Source organism: Schistocerca gregaria, unplaced genomic scaffold, assembly GCF_023897955.1.
Source record: "Schistocerca gregaria isolate iqSchGreg1 unplaced genomic scaffold, iqSchGreg1.2 ptg000387l, whole genome shotgun sequence".
Taxonomy (NCBI): domain Eukaryota; kingdom Metazoa; phylum Arthropoda; class Insecta; order Orthoptera; family Acrididae; genus Schistocerca; species Schistocerca gregaria.
This window is the reverse complement of record NW_026061829.1, coordinates 154521-160974: the sequence shown is the minus strand read 5'-3', so window position 1 is coordinate 160974 and position 6454 is coordinate 154521.

The following is a 6454-nucleotide window of genomic DNA, read 5'->3' as shown; positions in this document are numbered from 1 at the left end:
AAGAAATCCGTCCGTTTTCGTCATTTGTTATCGAATCGTCTTTAAGCCAGATCGTCACATTGACCGCTCTTCTCTCTGAAACGGTTGTACTTATCGTCTACAAAGCTATGTCGCCTGCTGCGGTATGCGGATACACTAAAAGCACCATAGTAGAACACAGATGAAGCTTCTAAGTTGATGTAATAGCTAGTAAGAAGTAGTACAATTCAAGTTTTAAGTATTGATTATTGACCTTTTAGCTGCCTTGGTGCCTTGGACATGAGCTAGGACCTTGAGATTCTGCATGAAAGGAGGACTAGCAGCCGAGTTGCACGGGAGAATGTGAAAAGTGTTCGCATGTAGTAAAAACCTGAGAAATCCGTCCGTTTTCGTCATTTGTTATCGAATCGACTTATAGCCAGATCGTCACATTGGCCGCTCTTCTCTCTGAAACGGTTGTACTTATCGTCTGCAAAGCTATGTCGCGTGCTGCGGTATGCGGAGACACTAAAATCACCATAGTAGAACACAGATGAAGCATCTAAGTTGATGTAATAGCCAGTAAGAAGTAGTCCAATTGAACTTTTTGGTATCGATTATTGACATTTTAGCTGGCTTTGGTGACTTGGACATGAGCTAGGACCTTAAGATTCTGCATGAAAGGAGGACTAGCAGAGGAGTTGCACGGGTGAATGTGAGAAGTGTTCATATGTAGTAAAAACCTGAGAAATCCGTCCGTTTTCGTCATTTGTTATCGAATCGACTTAAAGCCAGATCGTCACATTGGCAGCTCTTCTCTCTGAAACCGTTGTACTTATCGTCTGCAAAGCTATGTCGCGTGCTGCGGTATGCGGAGACACTAAAGGCGCCATAGTAGAACACAGATGAAGCTTCTAAGTTGATGCAATAGCCAGTAAGAAGTAGTACAATTCAAGTTTTATGTATCGATTATTGACTTTTTAGCTGGCTTCGGTGCCAAGGACATGAGCTAGGACCTTAAGATTCTGCATGAAAGGAGGACTAGCAGCCGAGTTGCACGGGAGAATGTGGAAAGTGTTCATATGTAGTAAAAACCTGAGAAATCCGTCCGTTTTCGTCATTTGTTATCGAATCGACTTAAAGCCAGATCGTCACATTGGTCACTCTTCTCTCTGAAACGGTTGTACTTATTGTCTGCAAAGCTATGTCGCGTGCTGCGGTATGCGGAGACACGAAAATTATCATAGTAGAACACAGATAAAGCTTCTAAGTTGATGTAATAGCCAGTAAGAAGTAGTACAATTCAAGTTTTAGGTATCGATTATTGACTTTTTAGCTGGCTTTGGTGACTTGGACATGAGCTAGGACCTTAAGATTCTGCATGAAAGGAGCACTAGCAGCCGAGTTGCACGGGAGAATGTGAAAAGTGTTCATATGTAGTATAAACCTGAGAAATCCGTCCGTTTTCGTCATTTGTTATCGAATCGACTTAAAGCCAAATCGGCACATTGGCCCCTCTGCTCTCTGAAACGTTTGTACTTATCGTCTGCAAAGCAATGTCGCGTACTGCGGTATTCGGAGACACTAAAAACACCATAGTAGAACACAGATGAAGCTTCTAAGATGATGTAATAGCCAGTAAGAAGTTGTACAATTCAATTTTTAGGTATCGGTTATTGACTTTTTGGCTCGCTTTGGTCCCTTGGACATGAGCTAGGACCTTAAGATTCTGCATGAAAGGAGGACTAGGAGCAGAGTTGCACGGGAGAATGTGAAAAGTGTTCATATGTAGTAAAAACCTGAGAAATCCGTCCGTTTTCGTCATTTGTTATCGAATCGACTTTAAGCCAGATCGTCACATTGGTCACTCTTCCCTCTGAAACGGTTGTACTTATTGTCTGCAAAGCTATGTCGCGTGCTGCGGTATGCGGAGACACGAAAATTATCATAGTAGAACACAGATAAAGCTTCTAAGTTGATGTAATAGCCAGTAAGAACTAGTACAATTCAAGTTTTAGGTATCGATTATTGACTTTTTAGCTGGCTTTGGTGCCTTGGACATGAGCTAGGACCTTACGATTCTGCATGAAAGGAGGACTAGCAGCCGAGTTGCACGAGAGAATGTGTAAAGTGTTCATATGTAGTAAAAACCCAAGAAATCCGTCCGTTTTCGTCATTTGTTATCGAATCGTCTTAAAGCCAGATCGTCACATTGACCGCTCTTCTCTCTGAAACGGTTGTACTTATCGTCTGCAAAGCTATGTCGCGTGCTGCGGTATGCGGAGACACTAAAAGCACCATAGTAGAACACAGATGAAGCTTCTAAGATGATATAATAGCCAGTAAGAAGTAGTACAATTCAAGTTTTAAGTATTGATTATTGACCTTTTAGCTGCCTTGGTGCCTTGGACATGGGCTATGACCTTAAGATTCTGCATGAAAGGAGGACTAGCAGCCCAGTTGCACGGGAGAATGTGAAAAGTGTTCATATGTAGTAAAAACCAACCTGAGAAATCCGTCCGTTTGCGTCATTTGTTATCGAATCGACTTAAAGCCAGATCGTCACATTTGCCGCTCTTCTCTCTGAAACCGTTGTACTTGTCGTCTGCAAAGCTATGTCGCGTGCTGCGATATGCGGAGACACTAAAAGCACCATAGTAGAACACAGATGAAGCTTCTAAGTTAATGTAATAGCCAGTAAGAAGTAGTACAATTCAAGTTTTAAATATTGATTATTGACTTTATAGCTGGCTTTGGTGCCTTGGACATGATCTAGGACCTTAAGATTCTGCATGAAAGAAGGACTAGCAGCCAAATTGCCCGGGAGAATGTGAAAAGTGTTCATATGTAGTAAAAACCTGAGAAATCCGTCCGTTTTAGTCATTTGTTATCGAATCGACTTATAGCCAGATCGTCACATTGGCCGCTCTTCTCTCTGAAACGGTTGTACTTATCGTCTGCAAAGCTATGTCGCGTGCTGCGGTATGCGGAGACACTAAAATCACCATAGTAGAACACAGATGAAGCATCTAAGTTGATGTAATAGCCAGTAAGAAGTAGTCCAATTCAAGTTTTAGGTATCGATTATTGACTTTTTAGCTGGCTTTGGTGACTTGGACATGAGCTAGGACCTTAAGATTCTGCATGAAAGGAGGACTAGCTGCCGAGTTGCACGGGAGAATGTGAAAAGTGTTCATATGTAGTAAAAACCCAAGAAATCCGTCCGTTTTCGTCATTTGTTATCGAATCGTCTTAAAGCCAGATCGTCACATTGACCGCTCTTCTCTCTGAAACGGTTGTACTTATCGTCTACAAAGCTATGTCGCCTGCTGCGGTATGCGGATACACTAAAAGCACCATAGTAGAACACAGATGAAGCTTCTAAGTTGATGTAATAGCCAGTAAGAAGTAGTACAATTCAAGTTTTAAGTATTGATTATTGACCTTTTAGCTGCCTTGGTGCCTTGGACATGAGCTAGGACCTTGAGATTTTGCATGAAAGGAGGACTAGCAGCCGAGTTGCACGGGAGAATGTGAAAAGTGTTCGCATGTAGAAAATCCTGAGAAATCCGTCCGTTTTCGTCATTTGTTATCGAATCGACTTATAGCCAGATCGTCACATTGGCCGCTCTTCTCTCTGAAACGGTTGTACTTATCGTCTGCAAAGCTATGTCGCGTGCTGCGGTATGCGGAGACAAGAAAATCTTCATAGTATAACACAGATGAAGCTTCTAAGTTGATGTAATAGCCAGTAAGAAGTAGTACAATTCAAGTTTTAGTTATCGATTATTGACTTTATAGCTGGCTTTGATGCCTTGGACATGAGCTAGGACCTTAAGATTCTGCATGAAAGGAGGACTAGCAGCCGAGTTGCACGGGAGAATGTGGAAAGTGTTCATATGTAGTAAAAACCTGAGAAATCCGTCCGTTTTCGTCATTTGTTATGGAATCGACTTAAAGCCAGATGGTCACATTGGCCGCTCTTCTCTCTGAAACGGTTGTACTTATCGTCTGCAAAGCTATGTCACGTACTGCGGTATTCGGAGACACTAAAAACACCATAGTAGAACACAGATGAAGCTTCTAAGATGATGTAATAGCCAGTAAGAAGTTGTACAATTCAATTTTTAGGTATCGGTTATTGACTTTTTGGCTCGCTTTGGTCCCTTGGACATGAGCTAGGACCTTAAGATTCTGCATGAAAGGAGGACTAGGAGCAGAATTGCACGGGAGAATGTGAAAAGTGTTCATATGTAGTAAAAACCTGAGAAATCCGTCCGTTTTCGTCATTTGTTATCGAATCGACTTTAAGCCAGATCGTCACTTTGGCCGCTCTTCTCTCTGAAACGGTTGTACTTATCGTCTACAAAGCTATGTCGCGTGCTGCAGTATGCGGAGAGACTAAAAGCACCATAGTAGAACACAGATGAAGCTTCTAAGATGATATAATAGCCAGTAAGAAGTAGTACAATTCAAGTTTTAAGTATTGATTATTGACCTTTTAGCTGCCTTGGTGCCTTGGACATGAGCTAGGACCTTGAGATTCTGCATGAAAGGAGGACTAGCAGCCGAGTTGCACGGGAGAATGTGAAAAGTGTTCGCATGTAGTAAAAACCTAAGAAATCCGTCCGTTTTCGTCATTTGTTATCGAATCGACTTATAGCCAGATCGTCACATTGGCCGCTCTTCTCTCTGAAACGGTTGTACTTATCGTCTGCAAAGCTATGTCGCGTGCTGCGGTATGCGGAGACACTAAAATCACCATAGTAGAACACAGATGAAGCATCTAAATTGATGTAATAGCCAGTAAGAAGTAGTCCAATTCAAGTTTTAGGTATCGATTATTGACTTTTTAACTGGCTTTGGTGACTTGGACATGAGCTAGGACCTTAAGGTTCTATATGAAAGGAGGACTAGCAACCGAGTTGCACGGTAGAATGTGAAAAGTGTTCATATGTAATAAAAACCTGAGAAATCCGTCCGTTTTCGTCATTTGTTATCAAATCGACTTAAAGCCAGATCGTCACAATGGCCGCTCTTCTCTCTGAAACGGTTGTACTTATCGTCTACAAAGCTATGTCGCGTGCTGCGGTATGCGGAGACACTAAAAGCACCATAGTAGAACACAGATGAAGCTTCTAAGTTGATGTAATAGCCAGTAAGAAGTAGTACAATTCAAGTTTTAGGTATCGGTTATTGACTTTTTAGCTGGCTTTGATGACTTGGACATGAGCTAGGACCTTAAGATTCTGCATGAAAGGAGGACTAGCAGCCGAGTTGCACGGGAGAATGTGGAAAGTGTTCATATGTAGTAAAAACCTGAGAAATCCGTCCGTTTTCGTCATTTGTTATGGAATCGACTTAAAGCCAGATGGTCACATTGGCCGCTCTTCTCTCTGAAACGGTTGTACTTATCGTCTGCAAAGCTATGTCACGTACTGCGGTATTCGGAGACACTAAAAACACCATAGTAGAACACAGATGAAGCTTCTAAGATGATGTAATAGCCAGTAAGAAGTTGTACAATTCAATTTTTAGGTATCGGTTATTGACTTTTTGGCTCGCTTTGGTCCCTTGGACATGAGCTAGGACCTTAAGATTCTGCATGAAAGGAGGACTAGGAGCAGAATTGCACGGGAGAATGTGAAAAGTGTTCATATGTAGTAAAAACCTGAGAAATCCGTCCGTTTTCGTCATTTGTTATCGAATCGACTTATAGCCAGATCGTCACATTGGCCGCTCTTCTCTCTGAAACGGTTGTACTTATCGTCTGCAAAGCTATGTCGCGTGCTGCGGTATGCGGAGACACTAAAATCACCATAGTAGAACACAGATGAAGCATCTAAGTTGATGTAATAGCCAGTAAGAAGTAGTCCAATTCAAGTTTTAGGTATCGATTATTGACTTTTTAGCTGGCTTTGGTGACTTGGACATGAGCTAGGACCTTAAGATTCTGCATGAAAGGAGGACTAGCTGCCGAGTTGCACGGGAGAATGTGAAAAGTGTTCATATGTAGTAAAAACCCAAGAAATCCGTCCGTTTTCGTCATTTGTTATCGAATCGTCTTAAAGCCAGATCGTCACATTGACCGCTCTTCTCTCTGAAACGGTTGTACTTATCGTCTACAAAGCTATGTCGCCTGCTGCGGTATGCGGATACACTAAAAGCACCATAGTAGAACACAGATGAAGCTTCTAAGTTGATGTAATAGCCAGTAAGAAGTAGTACAATTCAAGTTTTAAGTATTGATTATTGACCTTTTAGCTGCCTTGGTGCCTTGGACATGAGCTAGGACCTTGAGATTTTGCATGAAAGGAGGACTAGCAGCCGAGTTGCACGGGAGAATGTGAAAAGTGTTCGCATGTAGAAAATCCTGAGAAATCCGTCCGTTTTCGTCATTTGTTATCGAATCGACTTATAGCCAGATCGTCACATTGGCCGCTCTTCTCTCTGAAACGGTTGTACTTATCGTCTGCAAAGCTATGTCGCGTGCTGC